This window comes from Artemia sp. Qi Xiang Cuo, chromosome 12, assembly GCF_049724085.1.
Source record: "Artemia sp. Qi Xiang Cuo chromosome 12, ASM4972408v1, whole genome shotgun sequence".
Taxonomy (NCBI): domain Eukaryota; kingdom Metazoa; phylum Arthropoda; class Branchiopoda; order Anostraca; family Artemiidae; genus Artemia; species Artemia sp. Qi Xiang Cuo.
In genome coordinates, this window is record NC_142805.1 from 2,158,130 (window position 1) to 2,177,008 (window position 18,879).

The 18,879-nt window shown below is 36.4% G+C and overlaps 1 protein-coding gene and 1 pseudogene across 1 annotated transcript in view; one reads left to right on the forward strand and one right to left on the reverse strand.

Annotated features, from left to right (window-relative positions):
• LOC148945657 (uncharacterized) overlaps window positions 1–2,295 on the reverse strand; it is a 149,429-nt gene extending 147,134 nt beyond the window's left edge. Inside the window, exon 1 of the mRNA XM_089097859.1 lies at window positions 2,262–2,295. The gene's annotated coding sequence lies outside the window, so the exon portion shown is untranslated. The remainder of the gene's footprint in view (window positions 1–2,261) is intronic.
• Window positions 2,296–10,789: 8,494 nt separating this feature from the next.
• Window positions 10,790–11,647, forward strand: LOC148945658 (phosphatidylinositol transfer protein 2 pseudogene; annotated as a pseudogene).
• Window positions 11,648–18,879: the final 7,232 nt, after the last annotated feature.

Below are 18,879 nucleotides of genomic sequence, written 5' to 3' on the forward strand. Positions count from 1 at the left end.
ACACTGTCCATTAAAAGGATTTTATCCTTATTTTTACTTTTATTTATCGTCATGGAAAGGCAGTGTGGTCTGCGAAATTATCTCCTTACTTTCAGTTGAAAAAACTTGTTTTTTATTTAATTTCTGATCGTTTTTAAAATAATGCTGGGAAATCCGGCACCCCCTTCATGGAAGGTTCTCTTCTCCCATGAAAAATGTCTCCATTGAAAGATCCTCCCACGTAACCGCCTCCCCCTGACCCCTCCCCACTTCGCCCCACCATAAAAAATCTCCCCTGACAATGTCTGTATAGTTTCATGGGCAAAGGTGATAACTTTCAGTCCTACCGCTGGGGACTGTTGGGGATTAAATCATCCTCAAAGACATAGTTATTACATTTTTCGACTATGCTTAACAAAATGTCTATCTCAAAATTTTGATCGGGAGACTTTGGGAAAAAATGAGCATGTGTGGGAGGCTAATTGCCCTCCATTTTTTGTCAATTAAAAATAACAGTAGAGCTTTTAATTTTCCATTTAAATAAACCCTCAATCGATATTCTAGGACCATTGGATCTACCCGTGATCCGTGATTTTACTTCTGACAAGAAATACAAAATTCCACATTTTTGCAAATATGAGCTTGAAACCTTTACAGTAGGGTTCTCTCATACGCTAAATCTGACGATGCGATTTTCATTCTATTACTTTTATGGGGTGTTTCCCCCTTTTTTTGAAAATAAGGCAAATTTTTTAAGGCTGGTAACTTTTGATGGATAAAATTAAACTTGATCAAACTTACATATTTGAAATCAGCATAAAAATCCAATTCTTTTGATGTAGCAATCGGTATCAAAATTTTGCTTTTAGAGTTTCGGTTACTATTGAGCCGGGTCGCTCCTTACTTACAGTTCGTTACCACGAACTGTTTGGTATGGCAAAACACTAGTACTCCTACCATTACTACTACTACTACCAATATTACAACTACTGCTACTACTGCTATTGTTACTACCACTACTACTACTGCTACTACTATTACTACTACTGCTACTACTACTATTACTACTACCAGTGCAAGCATTACTATTACCATTATACCATCACTACCATTAATACTATTACTAGTTCTGCCTCTTATACTACTAATACTACTGCTACTGCTGTTACTACTGAAATTACTGCTACAACTACTGCTGCTGCTGCTACTACTACTACTAACACTACTCCTACTATTGCTACTACTGCTATTACCACTACTACTAATACTGATAGAACTGCTACTGACAACGTTCTGCATTACTAAGCAGTTTTCAGACTTATACTCCTTCCCATGAAGCTTAAACTTCTTTGATTATTTTTTTGATGGCTTATTCCCCCCCAATTCGAGAACACCCTATTTTTCTACTGGAAAACCCTAATTAGAAGAAAATTGTTCTTCCACGAGAAACAATAAACTAAAACGAAAACTATAAAATATTGTAGAAAGAAATACATCCAGGTTCCTGCTAAAATACTCCTTGGGGTCTTAGCCCGGGGCAGCAGTTATTTTTCTCTACTCTTTGAAAACCAGTATGTAAAATAAATGACATGTCATTTATTTCAGGATATCTCCAGGATATATTCCAGGATATTTCAGGATATATTCAGGATATCTCCCTGAATATAAAGTTGAACAGCCATCAATCTTTTTGAGCAAAAAGAGATGCTTATGTTTTAATAATTTAGATTTCTGGCTCTGGTGGGGCACGTTGTGGTACAGCATCAACAAAGATTTGCCCTCTATTTTCTTCTCTGTATAGCCTACTATCGACTTCATATTTCCCATCGTGACAGTTTTAGTAAGTAATGTTACCACTATTACCCTGTATGCATGGAGATATCATCATTTCATCCGTATTTTATTGATATTCCCGAGTACCAAAATTACCAATCGGTATTACCGTTCCAACTTTGGACCCGAAGAACCCTAGCCCAGGTATCAAAGCATCGACTTTAGCTTCGCAAATTACCAATTGGTATTACCGTTCCAACTTCAGACCCCGAAGGACCCTATCCCGGATATCAAAGCACCGACTTTAGCTTCGCCAATTACCAATCGGCATTACCCTTCCAACTTTAGACCCAAAGAACCCTACCCCGGATATCAAAGCACCGACTTTAGCTTCGTCAACATTCCTATTATTTTTAATCCCAATATTGTTAAATATGTACAAACCTAGCTTTCTTCAAAAAATACTATTCAAAATAATCCAAAGAATCCAAAAGAAACTAATCAACCACCTTTCAAGAAAACAGTTGTTAAATTGGCGAAGGTTCTAAGAGAAATGAGTGTTCGGGACAAAATTAGAACTGCTACATCCGACATTCAAAATAATGATATCTGACTCTTGGAAAGGAATCTTCGTCACTAAAAATTGTTTTATGTTTTTGTAGTTCCCCAGTGGTAGGGACGTGGATGAGAATCCATTATTTAGAAAAAAAATCAAAAATACTATATTCAATATTCAAAACAAGGATATCCGACTCTTAGAAAAGGGCTTTTTCAGAATATTGTATTTGCCATAAGAAATTGTTTTAATTCTTTGGAATTAATAAGGGGATTAAATTAAGGTTCTAGCCATTGTAAATACCTATTCACAATGAGATTTTACTATTACGAGGATTTTATTTAGCGCTATGTTAAGCCAATCAGACTTTTTCATATAATTTTGTGATTGGCTGAAAAATCTATGAGAATTTCTGGATGGCTCAAAAAGTGCTAGCTAAATATCGGTATTATTAAAATATTCCTGTGAGTAGGCCTTAAGAGAAAATTAAACTGAAAAAAAACAAGTTTTTCAACTAAAAGTAAGGAGCGACATTAAAGCTTAGAACGGACAGAAATTATTCCGTATATGAAAGGGGCTGTCCCCTCCTCAACGCCTGGCTCTTTACACTAAATTTTTTTATTGTTTTGAAAATTAGAGTTGTGAGAAAGAGTCAAACTTTAGCGTAGAGAGAGAGGCGCTGAGGAGGGGACAGCCCCTTTCATATAAGTAATAATTTCTGTTCATTATAAGTTTTAATGTCACTCCTGAAAGTATTCAGTTAAAAAAAAAACTTTTTTTATTTAATTTCTGAAAATTTTTGAACTAATGCAGGTTTTGATTTGGTCACCGTACATGAATAATTAAAACGAAATTTGTATATTGGTTTTACTCTTTTTAACAAATAATAACCTTCTAATGACCTAAGTTTGATTTTTGTTCTAGTTATTTAAGAATGACTCCTGAATCACAAAGGATGTTTAATTAGAATAATAACGTCATTTAGAAGTTAAAAAGAAGTTTAGCGTAAGAAAGAGCTATTGATGAGAGGCAACCCCCCTATGTACGTAATATTTTCTGTTGAAAAACTTTCACTTGAAAAAACTTGTTTTTTATTTAATTTCTGATTATTTTTTAAATAATGCTGAGAAATCCAGTGCCCTCTTTATGGAAATTCTCTTCCCCCATGAAATATTCCTCCATTTAAAGGTCCAACACAAAGGCCGTTGAATTTAAACGAGAAGTATTCTAGAAAGAACTTTAAGACTTCAGAGTAAAAGGTGAGAGTCCAGGAAGGGGCACCCCGCCACCCCCCTCATAGACAGAATAGAGTCTATTTGTTTTTTGTTTTATTGGTGCTCCTTACTTTTAGGTGAAAATCCTTGTGTTTCGTATTCAATTAAATACGAAACAGTATTCAGTCTTGGTTCCCCTGATCTACCAACAAATTTAGTAAGCCAGGTACGATTTATCTTAGAGGGTCAAGAAATTCAGTATTGGCAAGGGCTGGTTTTAAATTCTGCTACATTGAATCATTATAATCAGGTTAAACCTAGTTTTGGAGAGGAAATTAATTTTAAATTCAATTTACCGGCTATGATTTCATGTCGATGGATTCAGCTTAGGGCGAATTGCATTCCAACCCAGAGCAGACTAATGGTGTCCAACAAGGAGATAGTACATCCTGATGGTCGGTATGTGTGTCCTCTTTGTAGGGATGAGGACGAAGATTTGGACCATTTTCTCAGAAAGTGCCCGGTGCTCTTTGATTTAAGGGAAAATTACTTACATGGGATTGTTTTGCTGCTTCCAAATATCTTACAAAGTAGTAATCCAACCACAATATTTCGTATTGGTGCGTACATAGAGAAGGGATTAAAAAGAAGGAAATGTTTTTACAATTAATTATTATTAATTATATGGAATTAAAGTTATTTTTTTGGTATTTTACCAGAAGGTATTTTTCGCTATGTATTCATGTTAATGTGTGTTTGTAATTTGCTCTGTTGTAATTTTTCTATTTTCATATTTTTTGTGTGTATATGGCTCTTGGGCTTTTTGAAATACACGATCTATCTATCTATCTATTCAATTAAATAAAAAAAAGTTTTTTTTCAACTGAAATTAAGGAGCAACATCTAAAATTAAAACGAACAGAAATTATTATGTATATAAGGGAGGCTCCCCTATCCTCAATACTTTGCTTTTTACACTAAAAATTTTTAGAACAGTTAAAAAATCATATTATTTTAATAGAATGATCCCTTGTGTTTCAGGAGTGGCTCTTAAAGAATTTGGACAAAAAGTCAATTTTAGCGTGAAGAATGAATTTTATGGCAGGGGGCAAACCCCCTCAAATGCGTAATAATTTCTGTTTGTTTTAGGTTTTGATGTCGGTCCTTACTTTCAGTTGAAAAACCTTGTTTTGTTTTATTTAATTTCTGATCGTTTTTTAATAATGCCGAGATATCCGGCTCCCCTGCATGGAAAATTCTTTCTCTCCATTGAAAATCTCTCAGTGGAAATTTATTCCCATGTAAAATCCCCCCCCCCCCAAGCAAGGAAAACTCCTCTCAGACAATTCCATTCTAGCTTAAAAACAAATTCCCAAAAAAATGTCTTTCGGGCGGCTCTGGGTGAAAACTTTTTCCTAGAGCACTTTAATTTGAAAATATTTTTTTAATTATGCCAGAAATCCCCTCCTCCGTGGAAAAGTTCGCCTCTTCGCAGAAAGTTGCTTCCGTAGATAATCCCCTCTGGAGAATTTATAATAAAAATAATAATAATTTTATTTTTGCCTGTTCATACAAAAAAAAAGAGAAAAAGCAGAACAATACAAAAGAAGAAAAGGAAAAAAACAAGAACACTCAATATCACAGAACAAAATTAAGCAGTAACTTCTTCATTTGCACTCGTAGATCAGATGTAGAGGCAAAGCTCGAACAATTTTTCCAACGCCTTTTTTTCAGCCCTTTTTTCCGTAGACGACACAACAACAGATGGGTCTACCATATTTTGGGATCTTAGGTCAAATGCGCTTCTCTCGTAGAGTAGGTATCGATGCAAAAACTTGAAATATTTGCTGTACACAGACCGGGGTTTTAGTCTGTCAGTTTGTGTGAACCAGTCCCATAATGAAGATACATAGAGCAAATGAAGGAGAGCAACCGCTGCGTAAAGCTTTGCAAGAATCTTCCTGATTAAGCTAAATTTCAGGGAGACAAGGTTCCCGTATCTTGAAGAAATACTCTTGGTAATTTTCTCGATTATTAGTAAACGAGAACTTCTCATATCATGACCGTACGGTGAATTGAAAACAACTTGTGAAGGTACCATTTTTACTATTGACTTTTTTTATATCACAAATGAGGTCAGGGGTTCTAGTCGAGGGAGCTATTAACGGACTGTCGCAGGTGTCCCTTCCTTCGTGCCTCCGGCTGTGGCTCCGTGCCTCCGGCACACCTGAAACAGCGTGTTCCTAGAAGCGAAGGAACACAGTTTTGTCTTTGACTTATGGAAAGCGTACGGCGCGTTTTTTACGACGGCAAACTTTCTCCTCTTGAGAGGTTATCTTTACTTGGTCGTGTTGTTTACTGCGTTCGACACTGGAGATCCTGGGTCCTACAAAGTGGACGTTATGCGTTGAACGAGAATTTTATTACCAAAAACCTTCACCATTGCCTAGAGATAATTATGCATTCCCTAGTGCTTCCCATTCGTCGATTCAAATGGCTTGGGCTCGAACGTCTTTTCAAACTCTCCGACATGAATAGCCAACCATGTGAAGATTTTTTTAGGAAGATGCGGTCTCAAACCAGCACTAACAGTACTGTAATAAACTTTTCGTTCCTCCAACTCCTACATCGAATTCGTCGATATGAAAGTATAACGGATTTTGAAGCTCAATATTCTAATGAACAGTTGTCCTTGCCCAAGGCCAAGCGAGTTAGATCCATTGGTGTTGTGTCTGTCAGTTCCAATTTTTCTTTGCCCGGGGACGATGAAATCAAGCTCGAGCTAGGGTGAGCTCCTATTGAAAGCCAGCGAATAATGAAAGCCTTGATACCCGGCGACGTACTTTCTGCTTTCGGTCACAAAGTACCGAATGCTCGTCTTTCTGTACTTCATGACAGTGACTCAGACGAAGACTCAGAGGAAAATACTCTGTCCGATAAGCAGGAAAACGCTTCCACGACTGACACTGAATCGGCCTCGGAAAGTGACGGCATCTTTGAAGATTTGCCAGTGATTGCTCACTGTGTGAAACAATAAGTTGAGAAAAATTGGGTTAGTGAGCCTGTCACGAACATGAAGAATTCTAGGTTTTGTCTTGTTAAGACTTCTGACGGCTCCATAACACCAATAAGAAAATCCACGCTGTTGTGGCTTCTGAGGGAAAGCTCTGAGAAGCTGAGTAGTGACCGATTAAAACGGGTGATGGTCAAGGGCCGACGAGTAGGACTACGTGAGTTGCCACAAATCAATGCAGAGGTCGGTGTGAAATCGGAATTGCGTATCGGTGAATGGTACATTTACAGACCGGTTGGCAGGGGAAAGAGAGTATTAGTTGGGCGGGTCATACAGTTTGGCTACTTGTCTGGGCGAAGATGCCACTCTGTTGACAGGCAGAATATAGCGATGCCGTTCCCTGACGACATAGGAATTCTGTGCCAGTGGTTCCGGCTGAATGCTGATCTCACATTAACTGCCACATTGGTAGACAAGGGTTACTGTGACTCCAGCCTGTATATCATGCATTCAGCAGAACCCGTTTCTATGGAAATCGGCACCAACATTGTCTTTGGCTTTGACTCAGATGTCTTCACAAAGCTAAATTCATTTATCCAGAAGAAAGGGCTCCACTTTTTTGATGTCTTGTCAGCATCGCTATCATCATGTTAAAAATGGAAAAACTGACCTAAACCCAAAACTGACCTCAGGACCATAACCACCACCATCACCATGCTCTGTGTGTCAACAGAAGGAATTTTGTTTAACATTTTTCAGAGGTAGTTGTTATTTTTTTTTCCTCCCCTTTTCCTCTCCACTCGGTGATATTTTAATACAAAAACATATAAATCTTACAACTTTATACATTATCATATCACCTAAACTTATAAAAAAAAATTATTATATACCAGACAACGTATTAGTGGACATGAAGGCACACTACCATTTAACTTTTTTCTTGCCAAATATCTATCACTCCCCCCGTTCCAGGGTGTCCTTTCCCCTCTATGAGACGCTTTTCCGGTGACATTTTTACCTCAATTTCTTAAAATTCATATCCTTCAATTTTCAATAATATAAATTCGAATTTTAAAGGTGGTCTTCCAAAAGGCTTACTCTTACAATTTTAGAATTTACAGCTCAGTAGAAGACTTAGTAGTAGAAGACTTAGCGTTTATACTTGTGCTAACCGAGCTTAGTTTGATTTATTGAAGCTCATTTGTCCAGTTTCTTAGGGTTGTCATTTGAGCTGTGATTATCGAGATGATTACTGAAACGTACCAATAAATATCTGAGAAACTAGTTATTTTTTTTAGTTGGTTGCTTTACTTAGCGCTTTTTACTAATAACTCGGTAGTAACAGTTTTTCCGACTGTTGCTTTACAATTTTCTCTTCAAATACCCAAAGGCCTGGGTTTAATACCAAGAAAGTTGGATTCTAAGTACATTTGGGAAAAAGGGATCTGTGTTTCTTCTGGATTCTTTCGTGTCAAAGCAGCAGATTCCTTTTTTTTTTAGTACAATTAAGAATCCGAGATCCAAGGGTGCGTCTCGGCACAGCCACTAAACAGAAAAGCAGGTATGATAAAAGGGAGAGGGACGTGTGAAGACGAGATAAAAGGCAACTTTTACCGCTGGCCAAGCCATATTGAATAGGGCTGCGAAGCGTGACGTCAATTCTTGGGTGGGAAATTCAAATAACGATGAAACGTGGATGCGTAGACACGTTTTTCGGAACTTTGGTGGATTGTTTTGGCCTAAAATATTAGTCGTAGATCCTACTAATGCACCAGAACGTTTTCACGTCGAAATAATTCTAGGAATATTGACAAACAGTTGTTAGTTACAACTAGAAACCACGTTTCACGGTACTTTGAATTTTGCACCTTGCTTTTTACGTCATCACCGCGCAGCCCTATGTTGTATAACTTAAAAACTGTGTTCCGGGATTTTTTTTTGAAATTTAGGGATTTTTTTTGAAGAAAAATCGGAATTTTATTTTTGAGCTGGTGGTAACGCTGCATCTGTAATAGGAAAAAGTGACACCATCAGTGCCATCGTAAGGTTAACTTGTTTTTGCATGGATATCAACACAACTTGCAGTCCTCCGTTCTTCTTCTTTAGGTACATATCAGTTGCTTTCAGTCTTGGGGGTTCTTTTCCTTGCCAAATAAACCCGTAAATGATTTTTTCCAAGCTTTAAAAGATCGCTTTTGAAGGTGATGAAATATTCGACAGATACCGAATAACAGGCAAGCTGTATATATTTACATATTGCGCCCTTTGGAATATGCCTCCGGCGTGCCTCCGTGCCTCATGCCTCCAGGTGTCCCTCAAAATGCCCAGTTGTTAACCCCTCGGTTCTAGTAGGGTTCGTGTCGGGGGCTAAGCTCGTGTAGTCAGAACAAGAGGGGGGGGGGGATTATATCCATCTTTTTCATATGCTAGCGCATTTAATTGAGCAGGCATTAGCTGAAAAACTAAAAAGCAGTAACCAAGTAGCGTTGTAGTTTGGGTGAATCGAAGGAATAAAGAAAGATGAAGTTGTCTTTGCAGGGACTTGGTACGAAGAGTCCCCGTTGAGCAGGTTCACAAAGGGGTGGGAAAGAATGGATGGAAGGGTAGGTAAATAATGAAAAGCACGAGGCAGGATGGCTGGGAGGGTAGATGGGTTTGCTTTAGATATGTATTCGATTGGAATGGACAGGTTGAATTTGCGGTTGGCTCGAGGGCTTTCTTGTACGCAAGCGATGGTCTAAGAAATTATTGCTATATATATGAGAATTAAGGCGGCTCGGCAATTCAGTTTTGCGAAACCTACTACGACCTTTAATGGGAAATTCAATGTCAGCTTTTGCACGGTCAACACATCTTCCACTTGACAAATATCAACATGGGGATATTTACACTTACATAAGTTATTTGTACAACGGCTAAAGACAAAAACTACAAATGTGTAGATATTTACAATTACTAGACTTACATCTACTGAAATTATCTTCAGTGAAAATAAGGCCAGTAGGATTAGTAACTTTTCGATTTCATTGTCCATGAAAAGATCTCCTTTTTTGGTGCTTGTGAAAATCAGATAAGCTATCATAAAGAAATTCGAGATTAATAATCCGTCTCTTGAGATTGACGATTTCTGCGTCTTTTTTAAAGGCAATTTTCACAGGTACGGGGTTCAAAGACGCTAGCCGTTTTTACATTGCGTGTCAATTCATCTTTACTAGAACAATATATATGTGGGGTAGTTTTGGGATTGATGGTAGGTGGTTATTTTTACAGAATCAATCGATCCAGGAGAATTACTGTTGTCATTACTCAAAACAAAAGGTACAATTGGGAAATTTAAAATACCGTTTGGTACGACCACTTCAAGTTGATTATCATTGGAAATAGTTGAATTGTTTCTTCTTCATTGGTAACAAGGTGGTATTTCACAGCCTCAATTGGTTGGACCAATTCTGGTTGGTTATCAATGATAATGATCTCGTTATTTTCAACCATTGACGATCGGCATTGTTATTGTTAAGCAAAACCAATTAGGGCTTTTGAGGCCACCACTTTTTGTGATGCCAGCAAAAGCTGTGTGCAACCAAGCATTTTACCTAGAACACTGGAATGATCCAGCTTCACATTTTCTATACAGAACTTGAAGCTATATCTTCAATTAAAACCTGATTGCCTAAGCCAGGATCATCCCTGGAAAAAAAGTCAAAAGGAAAAAAAAATCACAAAAAAAAGAAAGCTAGAAAAAAATCACAAGGCTCATCCCGCGTCTTCACTCAATAATCCCAAGCGTCATTTATTCAAAAACAAGATGTCTTGACGGGTCAAGATCTATATGACGATGGAAGGCATTCTTGAGTTCTTGAGCCAATGACTTACTGGTGTATTTTTAATTTCGTTCAGAAAAAAAAAGTATGGCTGTTCTTAAAGCCCGTTTTTTATTTATAGTAAAGAATGAACTCAAGCCAATACTAATTGAAATATTAAAGTAAATCATCATATGCATCATGATGCAAATGTATCTTTGGCTACTCGAAAAGGGCAGTATGGATAAAAAACACTTTTGGTGTTTTTGTTTGTTTCTGTGTCTATTAAAATGTTAAAAATTGATAAAATATTTCACAACTTTATGGCATCCAGTTCCATAAGAAAATTGTTTTAGCAAGATATTCTGTAATTTTAACTATCAAAAACAATGTGTCGTTCTATTAAGGTTTTTGTAAATAGATCTGAGAATAGACGGCAAATTGTAAATTAATAATGTTAGTAACAGAATTTCGTATTGTTCTACCATTAACTGTTGAAGAATACCAAGTTGGTCAATTGTATTCTGTTGCAGAAGCGTCAAAAGAGCTAACAAATGCGGAAGAAGGTGTCGAAATAGTAAAAAATGAGCCATTTGAGAATGTTGAGCTTTTAAGTGGCAATTATACCAAAGGGCAATATACCCTAAAGAATTACTATGTCAGAAATAGACTTCCTCTTTATATACGGAACCTTCTCCCAAAAAATGTTAAAATTATGGTAGAAGAAGAAGCCTGGAATGCTTACCCATACTGCAAAACAGTGTTGACAAGGACGGGTCTTATTAGTTTCAAAATAACTGTTGAAACTTTTCACGCTGCTGGGGCTGGTGATTTAGAGAATGCTCTTTCATTGGATGACGAAACCTTGAAACAAAGAAAAGTTGTCAATATTGATATAGCTAATGATTTGGTAGCTGAGGAGGACTATAAACTAAAGGAAGACCCAACCAAGTTCAAATCTGAGAAGACAGGTCGTGGACCACTTATTGGTAGTTGGAAGGAATCTATAAGGCCATTAATGACTTGCTACAAGCTCATAAGATGTGAGGTGGCTTTTTTGGGGCTTCAAAGAATATTAGAATCAATAGGCGTAAATCAGCAGGAACGAATTTTCCTAAATTTCCATCGAAAATTGTTTTGCTCGTTAGATGAATGGTATGGAATGACTATGCAAGATATAAGAGCATATGAAAAACAAGTTCAAGAGGAACTAAAAGGCAAGCAAAATACTCACAAGAAAGACGATGAAAAAGAAGATACAAAAGAAGATGAGAAAGACGACAAAAAAGATGAAAAGGAGAATAAAAAGTGACGTAAAAACCTGACTGGAGATGTATAAGGATTCAAACGTATTTCCATTATTATCATTCAATTTGCGATTAAAATAATTTTTATTTGAACCCAACAAAAGGACCACTTTAAGTCCACAAATTTATATATGAAGCTATTTTGGACTATTGGGTTGGATATACTGTTTTATCCTATGTGATTAGATGGATGAGTAAGGTGTAGACCTAGTTCAAGTACTCATTTATCTCAGTTACTAAATTAGGAAGACAGTTTTTTTTTTTTTTTTTTTTTTTTTTTTTTTTTTTTTTACCAAGTAATTACCTGTAACACACCATAGTTATAAAGGTTACACCTTAAATTGAGACTAAAAGCAGAATTTCCAGTGAATATATTTCAAATTTTCAGGGAAGGAGCATTTTGAAGCCAGCTTACTCAATGGGGAAGGAATGTCCTCGTGTTTTCTCGAGGATGGAGCGACTAACGTGTATATAAATGCAATCAGAATGGCAGCTTATGCTCATTTTCTAGTTAAATCATCAACTTTTAGACAAGTTATAAGGCCTGATGAAATAAATATGGGTCTGGTCCTGATATGTAGTTTTACAATGGGGATCATGATTACTGCGGTAGTTGTAACCAAGTAAAGAGTGAACCTAGACCCATTCAAACCAACATTTCGAAAAAAAAATTTGAAAAAAGAAGTTCAATGATAAAAAAATATTCCTTTATAGGTGATTCTAGAATGACAGTCATTATTTTAATTAATCATAATAGTAAAATGTTATTTAGAAAACAAAACTAGACTAGTTTCAGGAAAGAGCCTCAAACACATTCAAAATGGTGTCGGATCAAAATAGAAAGAGAACAATTCAAAGGGCCATGGTTAAAAACCCTATAGAGTAAGGTTTTGACCCCACCTTGAAAAACAAAGGAAAATCACTTTTGCTTAGAACGTACTATTAAAAAACATCTCCGTTTTTACTCTTGTTTCTTTTCTTCCTCGCTAGTGGGGCAATAGAGGACCATTTATATTTTTTAACAGATAATTTCAAAGCTAAAATTTATATCTAACCGTTTTTTGTAGAATTATTTTTTTGCTTTGCTCTCGTCAAAACACAAAAATCTGTTAAATTGCTACTACAGATAATCTGCCTGTTCCATCACCAACATAAATTTACTTCTGGCAGCTGTATATGGCTGGGCCCGCATCACCGCCTTCTCTGGCTGTTTAATGTTGCTTAATTGTAAATGGTTAATAATTTTCTTATTATGGTTTTGAGTCACAGCCATGTTCAGCATTTGATTTCTTTAAAGTTTTTTTGTTATTTTCTCTTACTCTACCATCTCCAACTATAACTTTTAACTATAAAAAACAATGTGTCGTTCTATTAAGGTTTTTATAAAGAGATCTGAGAATAGACGGCAAACTGTAAATTAATAATGTTGGTAACAGAATTTCATATTGTTCTACCATTAACTGTTGAAGAATACCAAGTTGTTCAGTTGTATTCTGTTGCAGAAGCGTCAAAAGAGCTAACAAATGCGGAAGAAGGTATCGAAATAGTAAAAAATGAGCCATTTGAAATTTCGAGCTTTTAGGTGGCAAGTATACCAAAGGGCAATACACCCTAAAGAATCACTATGTCAGAAATAGACTTCCTGTTTATATACAGAACCTTATCCCAAAAAATGTTAAAATTATGGTAGAAGAAGAAGCCTTGAATGCTTACCCATACTGCAAAACAGTGTTGACAAGGACGGGTTTTATTAGTTTTAAAATAACTGTTGAAACTTTTCACGCTGCTGGGGCTGGTGATTTAGAGAATGCTCTTTCATTGGATGACGAAACCTTGAAACAAAGAAAAGTTGTCAATATTGATATAGCTAATGATGTGATAGCTTCTTTTTTTTTTTTTTTTACCAAGTAATTACCGGTAATACACCATAGTTATAAAGGTGACACCTTAAAGTGCGACTAAAAGCAGAATTTCCGGTGAATATATTTCAAATTTTCAGGGAAGGAGCATTTTGAACCAGCTTACTCAATGGGGAAGGAATGTCCTCGTGTTTTCTCGAGGATGGAGCGACTAACATGTATATAAAGACAATCAGAATGGCAGCTTATGCTCATTTTCTAGTCGAATCATCAACTTTTAGACAAGTTATAAGGCCTGATGAAATAAATATGGGTCTGGTCCTGGTATATAGTTTTACAATGGGGATCATGATTACTGCGGTTGTTGCAACCAAGTAAAGAGTTAACATAGACCCATTCAAACCAAAATTTCAGAAAGAAGTTTTGAAAAAAGAAGTTCAATAATAAGAAAATATTCCTTTGTAGGTGATTCTAGAATTAGAGTCATTATTTTAATTAATCAAAATAGTAAAATGTTATTTAGAAAACAAAACTAGACTAGCTTCAGGAAAGAGCCTGAAACTCATTCAAAATGGTGTCGGCTCAAAATAGAAAGAGAACCATTCAAATTGCCATGGTTAAAAACCTATGGAGCAGGGTTTTGCCACCTTGAAAAACAAAGGAAAATCACTTTTGCTTAGAACGTTTTATTGAAAAATCAGTTCTCATTCAGCATCCGCCAGTGAAGGTCACATATATTTTGTAAAGGATTAAATCTTACGCAATTACCTGAAGGCATTCAAATATCGGAGATTGGACTTTTTTTTTTGACTCGATTGGACTTGGCATTTGAAGAAAGATTTTGAACACTTGCACTGTTGGAAACCGGGGGAGCCGTACTTGTTTACAAAATAGCCCCCCTTGCGAGTAAGTTTTCGTTTTACGTCTTTTGATAGTTATGATGAGAGATCAGGACATTGCCCAGACTTTAGGGGAAATAAAAAAAGCAGTTTCAAATATTCCACATCTGACGAAAAGCATTCAAAATGCACAATCAATTTTGGCAGGGATAGAATCTAAGTTGCAGGACTTTGCCATAAATCAAGTAAAGACATCCCAAGAAATCGCAGAAATTAAGAGTGAATTTAAGGAGTCACGTAAGAGAAATTTTAGATTGGAAAAGGAACTAAAACAAACCAATCTTATGTTCTATGGGAGGCCGCATCCAAATAATCTGAACTCTAAACTAAGTGAGGACATTATAGTATGTATTTACAATTCTGTGCCCAACCTTTCACTATCAAAAAATGAAATACGAGATGCTCTTCGACTGAGAGGACCCTCGAATCCCCGCCCTATCCTTGTTAAATTCACGACCAAAATGACTCGTGATGCTGTCCTACGTAATGCTAAACTGTTTAAAAGAAATGGGATTTCAGTCACCCCAGACTATACACCAGAGGAACGGGAGGCCCGAAAAGCATTAAGACCCCTGATAACCCAAGCTATAAGTGAAAACAGAGCATTGAAATTACGTGGTACAAAAATTTACATAAACAACCAGATTTTTTCTTATGATTTTGATGAAAAAAAGGTCGTGGAGGCTGCAAAATGGGCAAATGGTCAGCAACCGACCGGAGTTGATAGATCAAAAAGGGATTCTATTCCTCGTCGGGCCTACATACGATCCCCTTCAAGTGATAGTGACTCTTGTTCGGACATAGAAAGTAGTAACGCTAGCGATAGTGATGCAACTGTCTACGAAAAGCCCATGACTACTGCGGATCCTGCCACACCAGGCGGACGCCGGCTAAACGAAGGATCGGTAAAAGGGAAAATAACTTTAGTTTCTATTAAAAGCCCCAGTAATGACCACAAACAAGGAAAAAGAAGTGTAAGAGCGAACAGTGGCTTAAAACTGGACAAAAAGCCGAAAAACTGGTGGTTCCAGATGCCTCAAGAAAAACCACCATTCATGTTCACTGGATAGGATCCAAGCCACATACAAAAACTGTCTTTAGTCACATGGAATATACAAGGTTTAAGAAACAAGAGAGAGTTGTGTTTAAATAATTCATTTTTGACAGCAACGGTGACGTGTTTTGTAGAGACATGGTTGTTGCCAGAGGAAGATGTTATAGTGCGTAGATACGAAGTTGTTTTGAGTGGACAGGGCTACATCGCCAAACTATAGAAACTATGGAGGAATAGTTGTAATAGTTGTAAAAGAGTGACATGTTCAAAAATTTGCGTCGTCTGTCAAGTAAATCTGAAAACTTGATTTGGTTGCGCGGAAAATTTCTGGAAAAATGGTTTATTTTTGGATTTGTATATGTTTCCCCAGAAAATAGATCATACTGTATTGAGGATACATGGTATATATTAGAGGAAGAGTTAGAGTTCAGTGAAATCTCATTACCCAAGTGATTTAGTTTTTCTAGCAGGTGATTTTAACGCATATATTTCCGTACAACAAGAATTAAATGTAGATTTTGTTTCAGATGAAGATGACCCTTTATGTGAGATGATACCTTCACTTTACCTTAGATATGAATGTTGATTAAGAGGATAGTGATTTTAGTATGTCTTCATTTTATTTATCCTTTTTCTTTTCTTTTTTGTTTTGTATATGGCTGTAAAAAGCTTTAATAATACATTATTATTATTATTATATTATCTCCATTTTTTCTCTTGTTTCTTTTCTTCCTCGCTAGTGGGGCAATTGGGCATCATTTATAGTCTTTTAAGAGATAATTTCAAAGCTAAAATTTATGTCCAACCGTTTTTTTGTAGATTTGACTTGATGGCAGCATCATCAAGTGAAATATGGTACCGACAAATAGCACTTTAGGTGCTCTCTCTTGAGCAGAAAGGTTGGGAAACAAAAAGGCACAATCTTCACTGTCAAAAACTCTAATACTGAGATATACAAACCGTTTCTTCCAAACTGAATGGTCTCCCTCCTGTGGTCTTTTCACACGTTGTAGTGGAACAACTGGAGTCGCGGGGCTTAGAGGTTAAGTCCCATATTAGAAAGGAAGACTTTTTCATCTACCTGGAAGGGATCGGTAAGAATATCAGCATTCAAAAAACGAAAAAAATGTGATTGCCCCGACTACTGAGGGATATCACTCATGAGTATGGCTACCAAAGTCTTCTCAGTCATTTGGGTCAAAAGATTCTAGGTAGATAGGGAAGAATAGATATGGATAAATCAGTTTGAATTTCAAATTGGGAGAGGGGGCACTGACCGGATACTCTCTCTTTCTCTCTTTGTCTAATTCTCCAACTTTTCAAACACTACAACCCCACTGTAATTAACGTGTTTCATGATATTTTGGCTGCTTTTAACTCCATAGCCAGTTGTCAAACAGTTCGTGGTAACGAACTGTAAGTAAGGAGCGACCCGCCTCAATGGTAACCGAAACTCTAAAAAACGGAATTTTGATACCAATAGATGGATCAAAAGAATCGAATTTATATTCTGATTTCAAATATAAAGTTTTATCAAGTTGAATCTTACCTAATAAAAGCCAAGTACCAGAGAAAATTTGTATGCTTTTCAAAAAAAGAGGGGACGTCCTCATAAAAACTATAGAACCTTAATGAAAATCACACCATCGTATTTAGCGTATCAGAAACCCTACTGTAGAGGTTTCAAGCTCCTATCTACAGAAATGTGGAATTTTACATTTTTTGCTAGAAGAAAGATCACGGATACGTGTTTATTGGTTTTTTTTTTCTTTTTCCCAGGGGTGATTGTATCGATCCAGTGTTCCTAGAATATCGTGGGAGGGCTCATTGGAACGAAAATTAAAAGTTCTAGTGCCTTTTTTAAGTGACCAAAAAAATGGAGGGCAACTAGGCCCCCTCCCACGCCCTTTTTTCCCAAAGTCACCCGATCAAAATTTTGAGATAGTCATTTTGTTCAGCATGGTCGAAAATATTATAAATATGTCTTTTAGGATGACTTAATCCCTCGAAGCCCCCAGGGGGAGGGCTGAAAGTTATGAACTTACCCAATGTTAACATATAGTATTGGTTATTGGGAAGTATACAGACGTTTTCAGGGGGAATATTTTCTGGTAGTGGGGGGTGGGGGTGGGTCGGGGGTCATATGGGAGGATTTTCTCATGAAGGAAGTTTTCATGGGGGAAGGGACATTGCTATGAAGGGGGCGCCGGATTTCCTATCATTATTTTAAAAAAAATCAGAAATTAAGTATTAAAAAAAACAAGTTTTTCAACTGAAAGTAAGGAGCAACATCAAAACTTAAAACGAACATAAAAATATTAGCTATATGATTGGGTTCACCTTCTAGTCAATGCCTCGCTCTTTAAGCCAAAGATCTTTTAGTACTTTCATAAGAGCTATTTATTCTAATTAACGGCCTTTGTGATTAAGGGGTCATTTTTAAAGAATTGGAACAAAATTCGAACTTTAGCTTACAGAGCAATGTATTGACTAGGGGGTAAACCTCCTAATATACGTATTAAAAATATATGAATATAGAAGTTCGTTACGTAAGTTAATTCATAAGTTACGTATATTTATTACTAATAAAAACGTTCGTAAACAAAATTCAACAAGTTTCGAGAAAGCCATTTAACCAAATAAAAGTAAAATTAATATGCAAATTTCATTTTAATTATTCATGCACGTTGAGCCAAAATCAAAACCCGCATTAATTAAAAAACTTTCACAAATGAAATGAAAAAAAAACATTTTTTTTTAACTGAAAGTAAGGAACGACGTTTAAACTTAAAACGAACAGAAATTATTCCGTATATGAAAGGGCTGTCCCCTCCTCAACGCCTCGCTCTTTACGCTAAAGTTTGACTTTCTCACAACTCAATTTTTTTTAAACAATAAAATTTTGCTTTAATTGCAAATTTTTTAAATTAACTTTAACGAAATTCACACCATCAGATTTAGCTTATCAACGAACATTATTAAAGAAGCTTCAAACTCCTATCTGCAAAAATGTGGAGTTTTGCATTTTTAATTAACTTTAACGAAAATTACACCATTACATTCAGCTTATCAGAGAACCATATCAAAGAAGTTTCACGCTCCTATCTGCAAAAAGGTGGAAATTTGCATTTTTTTTTGCTCGAAGAAAGATCACGATGCGTGTTTTTTTTTTTCAGGGGTGATCGTTTCGACCCAGTGGTCATAGAGTATTGTGAGAGGGCTCATCCAAACGGAAATTAAAAGTTCTAGTGGCCTTTTTAAGTGACCAAAAAACTGGAGGGTAGCTAGACCCCCTCCCACGCTCATTTTTTTTACCAAAGTCACTTGATTGAAATTTTGAGATAGCCATTTGGTTCAGCCTACTCGAAAAATGTAACAACTATGTCTCTAAGGATGACTTAACCCACCACAGTCCCAAGTGGAAG